The sequence below is a fragment of the Malaclemys terrapin genome, chromosome 3, assembly GCF_027887155.1.
Source record: "Malaclemys terrapin pileata isolate rMalTer1 chromosome 3, rMalTer1.hap1, whole genome shotgun sequence".
Lineage (NCBI taxonomy): Eukaryota > Metazoa > Chordata > Testudines > Emydidae > Malaclemys > Malaclemys terrapin.
Genome location: NC_071507.1, coordinates 182060745 through 182075024, shown reverse-complemented (window position 1 = coordinate 182075024; position 14280 = coordinate 182060745). Strand labels below are relative to the sequence as shown.

Genomic DNA, 14280 nt, shown 5'->3' with positions numbered 1-14280 from the left:
TTCCCTACATATTTTCATTTTACAAACCTTTAATGCAGTCGAAATGGATCAAAATACAATGTAGAAAACACCACAACTTCGGAACAATTTTGGAACAAAGATTAAAGTTATGGACTTTCACAACATGATTTTTTTTCCCCAAGGAGTAGAATTCTACTAAATTTTATGTTTATAGCCTTTGTGAACAATAAACCTGCCAACTAAATAGTGATTTTATTGTCATCATTTTCATATAATTTTATAACATTGACAATCTAATTGAAATTTCAGTCCATTATAGTGAAACAGATGTTACTGTTACTATTAGGTATTCTTTCTTTATGAAGGAGGATTAGACTTAGACCTTGGGATTCTTCTCATGCACTTCTTTCTCCAGCAAAAGGGTGTGTGTATTTATATCTCCTAAAATGACATCTCCAAATAATTGTTCATTGTTATAAGGCTTTTCAAAAACAAATCACTTTGGAGGTCAGTGGTTTGCAGAAAAGCCCTGCTGAAATACACACATTCCCCAAGCCAATTTTGGGAAAGGACTCCCTATGCACCTCTTTGGTCTTCTGATCTCAGGATCAGTGGCAACGCAGCTAGCTCAGCAGCCATATTGAGATTGGTTCCAGGCCAGCACCTGGTCTCTGCATGACTCTTCCACAAGGAAACAGCATTATTGAATCTTTCATCTTTATTCATAATTTAGACCTTGCTATAGAGGGAAGTGACCCTCCCCTGATTTGACAGAGATGCTAAAGATGACTACAGGGACGGAGAAATATTCCACATTACCATCCAGTGCTTTTTCCTGTTATTTTGCTTCACAATGCACAGCAGAGGCGAAAAGTGTCAGGACCCTTAGTTCATTCATAGTGTGTGTTCTATTCATTTTATCCTCTATTCTTGATGAGCAACTTCTCGATCTTATTTCCCACCTATTAATAACTTGATTCAGTACAGCAGCAAAATTTGCTCCATGTTTGTTATACTCATTCCTCTCTTTAATAATGCAGATTGGCCCAGAAAAAGAGAGGAGGAAAAACAAAATGCGGGTTAAATTGTATTCTTTTCCCAACTAGTGATCAACCAAACCCCAGTGGTTTGGAGGTTTGTCTTAGTCCCAGTTAGGGCCTGAAGAATAGAGACCTGCATGAATTATGCAGATCTTTTAAGTCTAAATAAGTTAGGACTTGAAAACAACTGATAACTGGTATTTTGACAAAGAAATCAGCAGCATTGTGAAAGAATGGGGAAGGGGGCAGGCTGAATTAACTATCAGCCTCACATTTAATTTGAATGAATGGAAATGTCAGAATGATTGAAGTTTATGTATTCATGCTAGGAATGAGCCTGCCCAGGGTTTGTAATAGAAATTGGAAACTTTTTCCAAAGGCCTACTTCAGCTCCCATTGAGGTCTTTTTTTGAATACCAGTTGATTCAGAGTCCTATAGCCTGATTTTCAGAGGTGCCAAACTCCTGCAGTTCCCACTGACTTCAAAGAGAGTTTGAGTTGACTTTATATATTATTAGGGATGGAATGTAACAGAAGAGAGCAAAAGCAGAAATTGCAATTGCACTGGCGACAGAAATCAATGGTCCGTGAATACCACACTATGAACAGAAATATACAGCTGTATGCAGTTTTCCAACCGTCACCTACAAGCATAGAAAGAGCTGCCAACAAGCACTGTGCAGTCTTCTAAGATAAAAAGAAGAACAGGAGTACTTGTGGCACCTTAGAGACTAACAAATTTATTAGAGCATAAGCTTTCGTGGAGATAGATAGTTACAAATCTTTCCAAAATTTCTGCAGGCTAGTTACCAGGACACTTGTGACGTATGAGTGATCGTTAGCCAGCTGACCAGTAAATTAAAACCCCTCCTGTGCATCACAGAGTTTCTGTTATGAACTTCAGGGTTTATCCTATGGTTAGATTTTTTTTAAATGATTCCCCAGTTATGGTCAAATATAAGTCCGAAATAACTATTTCTTTTATGAAACAAGTTCTTTTAAAGAAAAATAACAAAAAATGCTAGACTTGTTACCCTAAAGAGTTTTCATCTCCTAAAAATCAAAAACAAATCATAATTATTATATCTCTACCTTTAGTCCATTAAACATATGAAAAGAACGTACTCTCTTTATTTTTTTTCACAGGATGAATATGTTTGATACTTAAGGATGAACTCACTAGTCCTGGTTTTTGTCATTTTACACTCAGCAAATTGTCATTTTCTCATTAAATTTTATTTAAAATTAGATTTAAATAATACAGATTATTTTTTTAAAAATCACAGTTCTTAACTATTAACATTAATAACTCTCCTGAATTAAAGCACCTCCCATTAAGAATTAATCATAAGAATGGCCATACTGGGTCAGACCAAAGTTCCATCTAGCCCAGGATCCTCTTTTCCGTCAGTGGCTAAAGCTGGGTGCCCCAGAGGGAATGAACAGAACAGGAATCATCAAGTGATCCATCCCGTCACCCAATCCCAGCTTCTGGCAAACACACCATCCCTGCCCATCCTGGCTAATAGCCATTGATGGACCTATGCTCCATGAATTTGTCTAGTTCTTTTTTGAACCCCGTTATAGTCTTGGCATTCACAACATCCTCTGGCAAGGAGTTCCACAGGTTGATTGTGCATTGTCTGAAAAAATACTTCCTTTTGTTTTTGTTTTTAAACCTGCTGCCTATTAATTTCATTTGCTGGCCCTGAGTTCTTATGTTATGAGAAGGAGTAAATAATGCTTCCTTATTTACTTTCTCCACAACAGTCATGATTTTGTAGACCTCTATCATATCCCTCCTTAGTCATCCTATTTCCAAGCTGAAAAGTCCCCGTCTTATTAGATTCTCCTAATACAGTAGCTGTTCCATACCCCTAATCGTTTTTGTTGCCCTTCTTTAAACCTTTTCCAAGGCTAATATATCTTGAATACTGCATGCAGATGTGGGCGAACCATGGATTTATATAGAGGCAATATGATATTTTCTGTCTTATTATATATCCCTTTCTTAATGATTCCCAACATTCTGTTTGATTTTTTGATTGCCGCTGCACATTGAGTGAATGTTTTCAGAGAATTATCCACAATGACTCCAAGATCTCTTTCTTGAGTGGTAACAGCTAATTTAGACCCCATTGTTCTATATGTATAGTTGGGATTATATTTTCCAATGTGCACTGCTTTGCATTTATCAACATTGAATTGCATCTGCCATTTTGTTGCCCAGTCACCCAGTTTTGAGAGATCCTTTTGTAGTTCTTCGCAGTCTGCCTGGGACTTACCTATCTTGAGTAGTTTTGTTTCATCTGCAAATTTTGCCAACTCACTGTTTACCTTTTTTTCCAGATAATTTATGAATATCTTGAATAGGACTGGGCCCCGTACAGACCCCTGAGGGACACCACTATTTACTTCTTTCCATTCTGAAAACTAACCATTTATTCCTACCCTTTTTTTCCTATCTTTTAACCAATTACCAATCCATAAGAGAACCTTCCCTCTTATCCCATGACTGCTTACTTTGCGTAAGAGCCTTTGGTGAGGGACCTTGTCAAAGGCTTTCTGAAAATCTAAACATACTATACCCACTGGATCCCCCTTGTCCACATGCTTGTTAACCCCCTGAAATAATTCTAGTAGATTGGTGAAGCATGATTTCCCTTTACAAAAACGGTGTTGACTATTCGCCAACAAATTATGTTCATCTATGTGTCTAAAAATTTTGTTCTTAATTCTATAATTTGAACCAGTTTTCCCGGTACTTGAAGTCAGTCTTACCAGCTTATCAATTTGTTCCCAAACCTCCTCTAATGGCACCTCAATCTGGGACAGTTCCTCAGATTTGTCAACTAAAAAAGAACATGGCTCAGGTTTGGGAATCTCCCTCACATCCTCAGCCATGAAGACAGATGCAAAGAATTCATTTAGTTTCTCTGCAATGGCCTTATCATCCTTGAGTGCTCCTTTAGCATCTCGATCATCCAGTGGCCCCACTGGTTGTTAGCAGGCTTCCTGCTTCTGATGTACTTATGTTTTTGCTGTTACTTTTTGAGTATTTGGCTAGCTGTTCTTCAAATTCTGTTTTGGCCTTCCCAATTATATTTTTACACTTCATTTGTTAGCGTTTATGCTCCTTTCTATTTTCCTCACTAGGATTTAACTTCCACTTTTTAAAGGATGCCTTTTTGCCTCTCACTGCTTCTTTTACTTTGTTGTTTAGCCATGGTGGATCTTTTTTGGTTCTCTTACTATGTTTTTTAATTTGGGGTGTACATTTAAGTTGAGCCTCTATTATGGTGTCTTTAAAAAATTTCCATGCGGCTTGCAAGGATTTTGCTTTTGGTGCTGTACCTTTTAATTTCTGCTTAACTAACCTGCTCATTTTTGTGTAGTTCCCCTTTCTGAAATTAAATGCCACAGTGTTGGGACACTGTGGTGTTTTCTCCACCACAGGGATGTTAGATTTAATTATGTTATGGTCACTATTACCCAGCAATCCAGCTATATCCATCTCTTGGACCTGATCCTGTGCTCCACTTAGGACTAAATCAAGAATTGCCTCTCCTCTTGCAATCTAGTTCCAGGACTAGCTGCTCCAAGAAGCAGTCATTTAAGGTGTCAAGAAACTTTATCTCTGCATCCCTTCCTGAGGTGATATGTACCCAGTCAATATGGGGATAGTTGAAATCCCCCATTATTATTGAGTTTTTTATTTTAATAGACTCTCTAATCTCCCTGGGCATTTCACAGTCTCTCCCTGGGCATTTCACAGTCTTTCCCCAAATAATCCAAACCAGTAGTAAATGTCCTTTTAAAAGCATTTAGCACTGACTTTCTGTTGAAAGCTGTAATGCGAGGCAGGATTCTCTTCAGAAAGTATTAATGATAAAGACTCTGAGGTATTTTTTACTCCTTTTTATGGCAATCTGTTGCAGAGCCTTAAATTTTCAAAGGAGTACATGAATTATTATTTTATTTTGTAAATCCTCTGAAATTCTTCATGTGGCAAATGAGCCAGCTGGCAAGTAGAGTTCTTCTCGAGTGCTTGCTCATGTCGATTCCATTTCAGGTGTGTGCATGCCCATGTGCACGGCTGAGAGAGATTTTTCCCCGAGTGGTATCTGTAGAGCCAGCTCTGGTGCCCCCTAGAGCCCTGCACTCATTCACCAGGATATGATACTCCACTGGCCCTGCGCCCTCTCCAAAGTGCTCTCCGTGGTTTCCCTTTCATAGTTTTTGTATATAGTTGTATATACTTATCTTAAGTAGAGTTAGTTAGATGAGTATTTAAGTTAGAATAGTCAGTGGTCCCCTTAGGGACTTCGTCCCTAGGACAGGGCATGCTCCGGTCCCCGGGATTCAAACTGTGTGCCATTTGGCGCCGAGGGCACCATTGGCTCCCTACAATGCCAGGACCATACTCCTAGCAGTCATCCACAGCCACATCGGTAAAGTGGACTGCGACGCCTCCTGCCTCAGCACAGGAACCAGATTGAAGTTCCAATGCAGGTACCAAGGTAGTTGTATTCCCACCCACCCCCCAGGTCTCTTGTGTTGAATTCTGCCAATGAGCAAGATAGGCAGGGCCAGGCAAACGCCACACCTAAAAATAAGGACACAAGGAAACTCGACTTGTTTGGAAGAAAAATTTATTGCACGGCCAGTCTCCATGAGTGTTGCTGGGGGGAGATAATTATAACATCTGGGACTCCATGGCCAAATTCAAGGACCCCCTGCAACAGGAGTTCAGATGAGAGTTTCTGTCCATCTTTGAGGAAGGCAAGACAGTGGCCAGAGCTTCTCTCCAAACTGCATTGGATGTGACTAATTTGGTGGCCAGGTCTATGGCCTCTGTTGTATCCACGCTGCAGGGTTCATGGCTGCAGTCTTTGGGGCTGTCTCAAGAGGTACAGCAGTCCATTCAGGACCTCCCCTTTGAGGGCACTGCTCTATTTTCTGAGCAGACGGATGCCAGGCTGCACAGCCTGCAAGATTCTTGTGCCACACTTTGCCCCTTGGGCCTGTACATGCCGGAGGCCTCGAGGAAACACTTCTGGCCGTCATCTCTGCCCAGATTCTCAGGTCCGCAATGGCAGAGCTCCTACAAGAAAAAAAGACAGGCTTTAAACCCCAGCAATCCACTCTGTCCCCCTCAGCTGCCCAGTTGGGCCCTGCACGTCACTCAGGTGGCCATCGGCAGGCATTTTGAGGGTGTGCCCGAGGACAGAGTTCCAGTCTTGCCCCAGAATCCATCCCCCCATTTTTTTTTATTTTTTTTTTATTTTTTTTTTTGAACAATCTATTTCCCTTCCTTGCTGCATGGGCCAAGCTCACCTTGGACTGCTGGGTGCTCAATACCATAGCACTTGGCTAGACCCTGCAGTTTTTATCCATCTCTCCCTACTATCCCCCTTCCCCGTCTCTCTTTAGGGACCCTTTTCACAAGCATCTTCTTGTCCAGGAGGTGGAATCCCTCCTATGTCTGGGGTCCATGGAGGAGATTCCTCAAGTTGTGGCGGGGGGAAAGGGTTTTACTTCTGGTAATCCCGAAGGCCAAGGGGGACCCCAGACGCATGCTAGACCTATGTTGCCTCAACAAATATCTCAAGAAGTTGAAGTTCTACATGGTCTCCCAGGCCTCAATCATCTCCTCTCTGGATCCAGGAGACTGGTATGCCACCCTTGACTTAAAGGACACCTAATTTCATATTTCTGTCTTATAATCGTAGAAGATTAGAGTTGGAAGAGACCTCAGGAGATCATCTAGTCCAACCCCCTGCTCAAAGCAGGACCAACCCCGACTAAATCATCCCAGCCAGGGCTTTGTCAAGCTGGGCCTTAAAAACCTCTAAGGATGGAGATTCCACCACCTCCCTAGGTAAACCATTCCAGTGCTTCACTACCCTCCTAGTGAAATAGTTTTTCCTAATATCCAACCTAGACCTCCCCCACTGCAACTTGAGACCGTTGTTCCTTGTTCTGTCATCTGCCACCACTGAGAAACAGCCTAGCTCCATCCTCTTTGGAACCCTGCTTCAAGTAGCTGAAGGATGCCATCAAATACCCCCTCACTCTTCTCTTCTGCAGACTAAATAAGCCCATTTCCCTCAGCCTCTCTTCATAAGTCATATACCCCAACCCCCTAATCATTTTCATTGTCCTCCGCTGGATTTGTCCACATCCTTTCTGAAGTGGAGGGCCCAAAACTGGACACAATACTCCAGATGTGGCCTCACCAGTGCCAAATAGAGGGGAATAATCACTTCTCTCGATCTGCTGGCAATGCTCCTACTAATGCAGCTCAATATGCCATTAGCCTTCTTGGCAGCAAGGTTATATTATTTACTTATATCCATCTTCTCATCCACTGTAATCTCCATGTCCTTTTCTGCAGAACTGCCACTTAGCCAGTCGATCCCCAGCCTGTAGCAGTGCATGGGATTCTTCCATCCTAAGTGCAGGACTCTGCACTTGTCCTTGTTGAACCTCATCAGATTTCTTTTGGCCCAATCCTCCAATTTGTCTAGGTCACTCTGGACCATATCCCTGCCCTCCAGCATATCTACCTCTCCCCCCACCAGCTTCGTGTCATCTGTGAACATGCTGAGAGTGCAATCCATGCCATCATCCAAATCATTAATGAAGATGTTGAACAAAACCGGCCCCAGAACTGACCCCTGGGGCACTCCGCTTGATACTGGCTGCCAAGTAGATATCGAGCCGTTGATCACTACCTTTTGAACCCGACAATGTAGCCAGCTTTCTATCCTCCTTATAGTCTCTTCATCCAATTAATACTTTTTAAACTTGCTGACAAGAATACTGTGGGAGTCTGTATCAAAAGCTTTGCTAAAGTCAAGGTTTATCACGTCGACCACTTTCCCCATTTCCACAGAGCCAGTTATCTCATCATAGTAGGCAATCCCAGGTAAGTCAGGCATGACTTGCCTTTGGTGAATCCATGTTGACTGTTCCTGATCACCTTCCTCTCCTCCAAGTGGATTCGTTGAGGACCTGCTCCATGATTTTTTCTGGGGACTGAGGTGAGGCTGACCGGTCTGTAGTTCCCTGGATTCTCCTTCTTCCCTTTTTTAAAAATGGGCACTATATTTGCCTTTTTCCAATCGTCCGGGACCTCCCCCATCGCCACAAGTTTTCAGAGATAATGGTCTTCCATGGCCACAGGAGATTCCTCCATTTTGTTGTGGGGCAGTGCCACTACCAATTCACGTCACTGTCCTTCATCCTATCATCTGCTTTGAGGGTCTTCATGAAGTGCATGGTGGTGGTGACCGCTTACCTGAGATGCAGATGTGTTCAAATCTATTTCTATCGTGATGACTGGCTTGTCAGAGGCAGGTCACAGGCCCAGCAGCACAGCCTTTCTTTGGTGGAAGACACGTCGGGTTCTAGGCCTGCTTATCAATAAACAAAAATCAACTCTTACCACAGTTGAAAGAATAGAATTTATAAGAGTAGTACTTGATTCCACCCACGCCAGATCCTACCTGCCAGAGCCCCGATTTTGGGCTATGTTGGATCAAGCAAGTTAGAGTCCATCCACGCATGACTGCCCAGGTATGCCTCAAGCTGCTGGGTCACATGGCAACGTGTACCTATGCAGTTTGACACACGCGGCTACAGCTCAGACCTCTACAGACATGGCTGGCATTGGTCTTTTCTCCTAGGAGACATGAGTTGGACTTAGTGGTCGCAGTTCCATCAAACATCCTGTGATCTCTGGCTTGGTGGACAGAACCACAAGCTGTTTTGGAGGGGGTCCCATTTGTAGCTCTGCTCCCATGAGTAACATTGACGCATTGGAGCCTTTCACCCTCCGGTCCATGGCAGATCAGTCTTTGCTCACGACATGACAATCAAGTTCCTTAAAGGTCTGGAGAGACTATACCCACAGTTTCATGATCCCGTTCCTCATTGGGACCTAAACCTGGTGCTATCGAGGCTCACAAGTCCTCCTTTCAAGCTGCTGGCTTAGTGTTCTCTGCTGCTCCTCTTGTGGAAGGTTTCCTTCCCGGCTATCACTTTGACCCATAGGTCTCCAAGATTAGAGCATTGACATCTGAACCCCCTTATATGGTGTTCTGCAAAGACAAAGTCCAGCTGCGCCCCACTCAGCCTTCTTATCTAAGGTGGTGTCACAGTTCCACAATAATAATGACATCTTCCTGCCAGTTTTCTTTCCGAAGCCTCACAAGATGAACAAGGAGTGTTGGTCACACTCTTTGGATGTTAGGCGGGCCTTAGTCTTCTACATCGAGAGAACCAGACTCTTCCATAAGTCAAAGCAGCTCTTTGTCAAAGTGGCGGACAGGATGAAAGGTCTGCCTGTGTCCGCTTGGAGAATCTCCTCATGGATAACTGCCGGTATCAGATTCTGCTATGAACAAGCAGGAGTGTTGCTTCCAGCCATCATGACTGCCCATTCCACCAGAGCACAAGTATTGTCAGCAGCCTTCCTCACGCAGGTACCAATCCAGGATATCTGTAGAGCCACCACCTGGTCTGTGGTTCATACCTTTGCATCCCACTGCGCCATCACCCAGCAGGCCTGGGATGATGCCAGCTTCAGCAGAGCAGTGTTGCAAGCAGCATGATGGTGAACTCTGAACCCACCTCCAGGGATACTGCTTGTGAATCACCTAACATGAAATTGACATGAGCAAGCATTCGAAGAATTAAAAATGATTACTTAGCTTTCGTAACAGTTGTTCTTTGAGATGTGTTGCTCATGTCCATTCCATGATCCACACTCCTTCCCCACTGTCAGAATCATCAGCAAGCAGGAACTGAGAGGGTGCAGGGCCAGCGGCGGCTCATATACCGGCACATGAGCCCAAGGCTCCAGGGGGCGCCAGAGCCAGCCCTACGGATACCACTAAGGGAAAAATCTCTGGCAGCCATGCACATGGGCGCACACACACCTAACGTGGAATGGACACGAGCAACACATCTCGAAGAACAACAGTTATGAAAGATAGGTAACTGGCTTTTGTGTGCTCTAGGTTCACAGATGATCAGAAAATATATCATCATCTCTGCTTCCTTCAGACCTGTCAGTCTGCACTTTCTCTCATCTCTCCCCAAGTGGTCACTGACAGCAGTGCTCAGAGTTCCTCTCAAAGCATCTCTGGAAAGGCTGCAGGCATTTCCTGCTTTATTCTGGTCTGTCTTCTTTTCCTTACAACCATTGGGACTTCATTTCTCTGCCTCTTTTCATACTCACAAACCAGTTAATCCTGCAATCCAGCTTTCTATCACATTTGTTCCTGAAATGTTACTTCTAGAAAATCTAAGCTACGCTGGTAATTCCACAGGCAGTGAGTATCTGCTTCACTCCTTTTGGACGGAGCTGTTAATAGTTCCTTTCGAATGGTGAAATTAGTAAAAACGAATTTTTGACTGGGTCAAAAAGGAAAACTGATCACTCAAATCTAGCAAACACTCCTTGTCGCGCAGTTTGCCTATTCTGGCACTCCCGAACATTTGGTTCAGGCTGCCTACATGTAGCTCCTGTCTCTTGTATACTGTGTCACATTCAGATCTCCCAGTTACAGTTCACTATTCAGCAACTTTTTCTTTGCAATTACTTAGCGCTCTCCAGCAGGATTTTGTCACTGTGTTTTATTTTATTTCTGGTTCAGTTTTACCCCCACTCCTTTATTACAGGGACAATACTGTGTTACCAAATCTCAGGATTTTATCACAAACTTTGTGATATGTGGTGTTTTTCTCTAAGCCCCAGCTGTTGGAGTCATCTGAATACATGAAAATCACAGTTTTCATTTTAAAAGCAGTATCTTTCTAGCCCTTCTAATTCAGTAGGAAACCTTGAAAATGTGACCCGAGTATGCCCTAAAGACTCCGAAACCAGTAGACAAATAAAAGAAACTCACCACTTATTTATTTTTTTAAATATCATGATTAAGCCAATTTCATGTTTTGTGAGGACCTGACTCATGTTTGTACGCTTGTGTTTGGAAAGATTACAATGGCAGTTTTTTGTTCCTCATTTTCTTAAACAGGCAAATTAAATGTTTCCTTTCTCTTTACATCCTTATGTGACATGTTAAATAATTATTTAGTAGATGTGATCGTATATGACATGTTCAATATTTATTTAGTAGATTTGACTGTACATGCATATTGCTGCTACCGGCTGCATTGCAAAACAAAACATTTTTTTTTTAATTTATCCAGGCATCTTGCTCTCTGGAGAAAATTTTAAGAAGCTTCATGAGTTTTTTTGCAGGGTTGGCTATATAATAGGAGTTATTTTTTGTGATATTTTGGCACTTCTTTCAGTTAAGGCATTCAGTCTTTTTTTTAATCCATACCAAAGTGAACAAAACTTTTTGGAATTTGCAAAAAGATATGGTTTGAGGGATCAGAAGATTAGATCACATTTTATTTTTTAACAAAGTAGGTCATCCATCCCCAATTACAATCCATCACTTGAAAATCAAACACCTGGGAAGGTATATCTGATTAACACCGTCATCATAGAAAAAACTGATGATGCTGTGCAAAGAAGTGTCACATCCAGGGCCCAATGAATGAAATGCTAACCTCTATTACGTTAATAAAAAAAAAAGAGAGAGACACACACACATTTTTCCCTATTTGAATTTGAAACTGATTATACTTATACATCATGCAACAGAGGGAAGATGAAAGTCAAATGATAAATTCTGTTTCATAATGTCAAATTCTTGATAACTGAACAATGCCTTTGTGATCCTCCAACTCCGAACAGGCTTTTAATACAAAACTGGACAAAGTATTTGAGAATATGCTAGAGAGAATAATGGGTCTATATGTCCTTATAGGTCTATTACATCTGTAACCTAATGAGTTCTATAATATTGGGAAGAGTTTAGCACAGAACTAGACATGTATCTTAGCAGCAAGGCTTTACAAAGACATGGGGAAATTTACAATCCTAGTTCTGGTTTCTGTTCATTTCTTGTTTTAAATTCTTCCACACATTGAAGGGTGACTTTTTTTTCCCCATTAGAAGAAGGAAACAAGATTGAGTTTTTCTTCATTTACTAAGGAGACCACACCTATAAAGATTAAAAAAACATTAGGGACAGAGAGAATCATAAGCAGGAGACGGATCAGGCAGCAGAAGCTGGTTGTTGCTGATCCCTCGATTCGAGGAGGATCTCTACCACAGATTTACATATGGGTCCTGAGATGACCCAGGAGTCCAATCCTGGAACCACAGCATAAGCTATTAATTTAGCCAGTGACAATGATGGAGCTGCAGCATTCTTTCTCTGTCTCTCTTGTGGGTTATGCAGCAGCTGCACCGCACATTCTGGCATCGTGGTTTTCTATATTAACTACTATGCCTAGGTTTGACCCAGGAGGTTGGAAGAAGAGGAAACGAGGGACTGTACTGATAGCAGCAAGGCTTGCAGCAGTGAGTGCTCATAGACTATGACTGATTAAAATACTTTAATTAAGTTGTCAAGAAAGAATAAAGAATAATGGCTTTTAGTCATTTCTCACTCAAATGTAACTACTACTAGTATCTCTCTATCTATTACACAGATCAGGATAGAACAGCCTCTTCACCTGAAGCCAGTATTGCTCATCTTTCACTAGACATTGTGAGTAGGTAAGGGGAAGCATAGGTTAATGGGCATTGACAGTTGTCCTCCCCGATTTCTGCCCGATTCTTTTGATATGAGCTGTTTGGTGCTTTCAGTAGTAACTGGAGCTGTACAATATTCACTGCTTATGGTCCATGATTGTATTTTTTACCAATTGCCACTCAGTAGCAACATTAACAATGAAAGGTTTCCGAGGTACCTCACAGTTGCTGTTTTAAACAGCATGTATGTCAGTAGGTGCCCGATGAGTGACGTGATTTATAATTAATCCAATTCCAGTGGTTATGAGTCAATCATACAGTGGTTTTCCATTTTAGATTGAATTAATTTTGAAACCTTCCTTTGTAGTTGGAAGGTAGGTTCAAAGACATATAAACCCTTTTTCCTGCTTTCCACTGCTGATATGAGAAGGTCATATTTTTCTCCATCACAGGTAAGTCTGTCTCTTGACTGTGGTAAATATACCTGTTGGCAAATGTTGATTCTTCAAGATCAAGGCTGAGATATTGCTCTGTGCCTTGAAGAGGTGTAGCACAGAACTTACAGTCTAGGGGGAGAGGGGCCTTTGGTGGTTTTAAGGCACCTTTGTGCCCACTGGCGGCCTGTCTAAGTTATGACAGCCCGTCACCAGCTGCATGTGAGTTGCAGCACTGCCCAGAATCTCTGTAGAACTACGTGCTACTGCTCTGTCCCCAACACACTCTTCCCACCCCCCAGCACGCCTCCTAAGGCTGGGCCAGTAAGGGGTTCTTTGGAAGACAACATTACAGCTGCCTTCCCCAGTTCCTAGATCAAAGGAATCCTCCCCCCATGCAGAACTGGTTTTAGAGCCCCTTTACACTCCTCCATTCCTTTCTCCCAACATAAAGGGGCCAGAGGAGGGGTGAGGATCTCACACCAAAGATCTATGGGGGAGACTCTTATCATCACTTTTATGGGTCCAGTGTGTGCTAGATACTTTACAGGCACAGTTATTTCCTTCAAAGAGTTTACAATCTAAATGTAATTTTTGCTCCTCAGAAGCGCTGAGTGCTGGCAGTTCCCATTGACCTCAGTGTGGTACTTAACATCTCCGAAACTTAAGCCATTTATCTAGGTGCCTAAAAATAGATAGATTAGAGCTTGAAGTCTTTGGCATAATCTGACTGAGACATTGACCTGATTGTCATAAATTGTGATATTTCGCTATTCCTGTTATCAAAAATCACAGTTACACGACATTAACACTCTAAAGTGAATGTGAGCTTTTCAGTAACCTCCTCCTTAATTGCATTGTCAGTCATTAGTACTTCATGTCAGTAGCTGCCATTTAAAAAAGTCAGCATTTTTCAACACTTCCCACACAGTGGTATCTTTATCCATATTTTTGCCTTCGACTGAGAACAGGTAATAGCTCTGGTAGATATAATTCATGGCACATGTTGACTTTGGAACAATAACCATGGTGCATAATTCTGTGCAGAAAAAAAGGATAATTGGAGGCCAATTTTAAATGTGTAACAGGTGTATCTGATTGTGAAGTGCTTTCAGATCTACCAGTGAAAACCAATATATGAGAGCTAGATGGTGGGTATTAATTAATAGCCAGTTGCATATGTACATGGTTCACCTCTTTATCCAATTTACATGTACAATTA

The 14280-nt window shown here is 42.1% G+C and overlaps 1 protein-coding gene across 2 annotated transcripts in view; it reads left to right on the top strand.

The window, feature by feature from the left end:
* The window catches only part of NBAS (NBAS subunit of NRZ tethering complex), a 356127-nt gene that overhangs the window by 311373 nt on the left and 30474 nt on the right, over positions 1-14280 (top strand). The window lies entirely within an intron of this gene.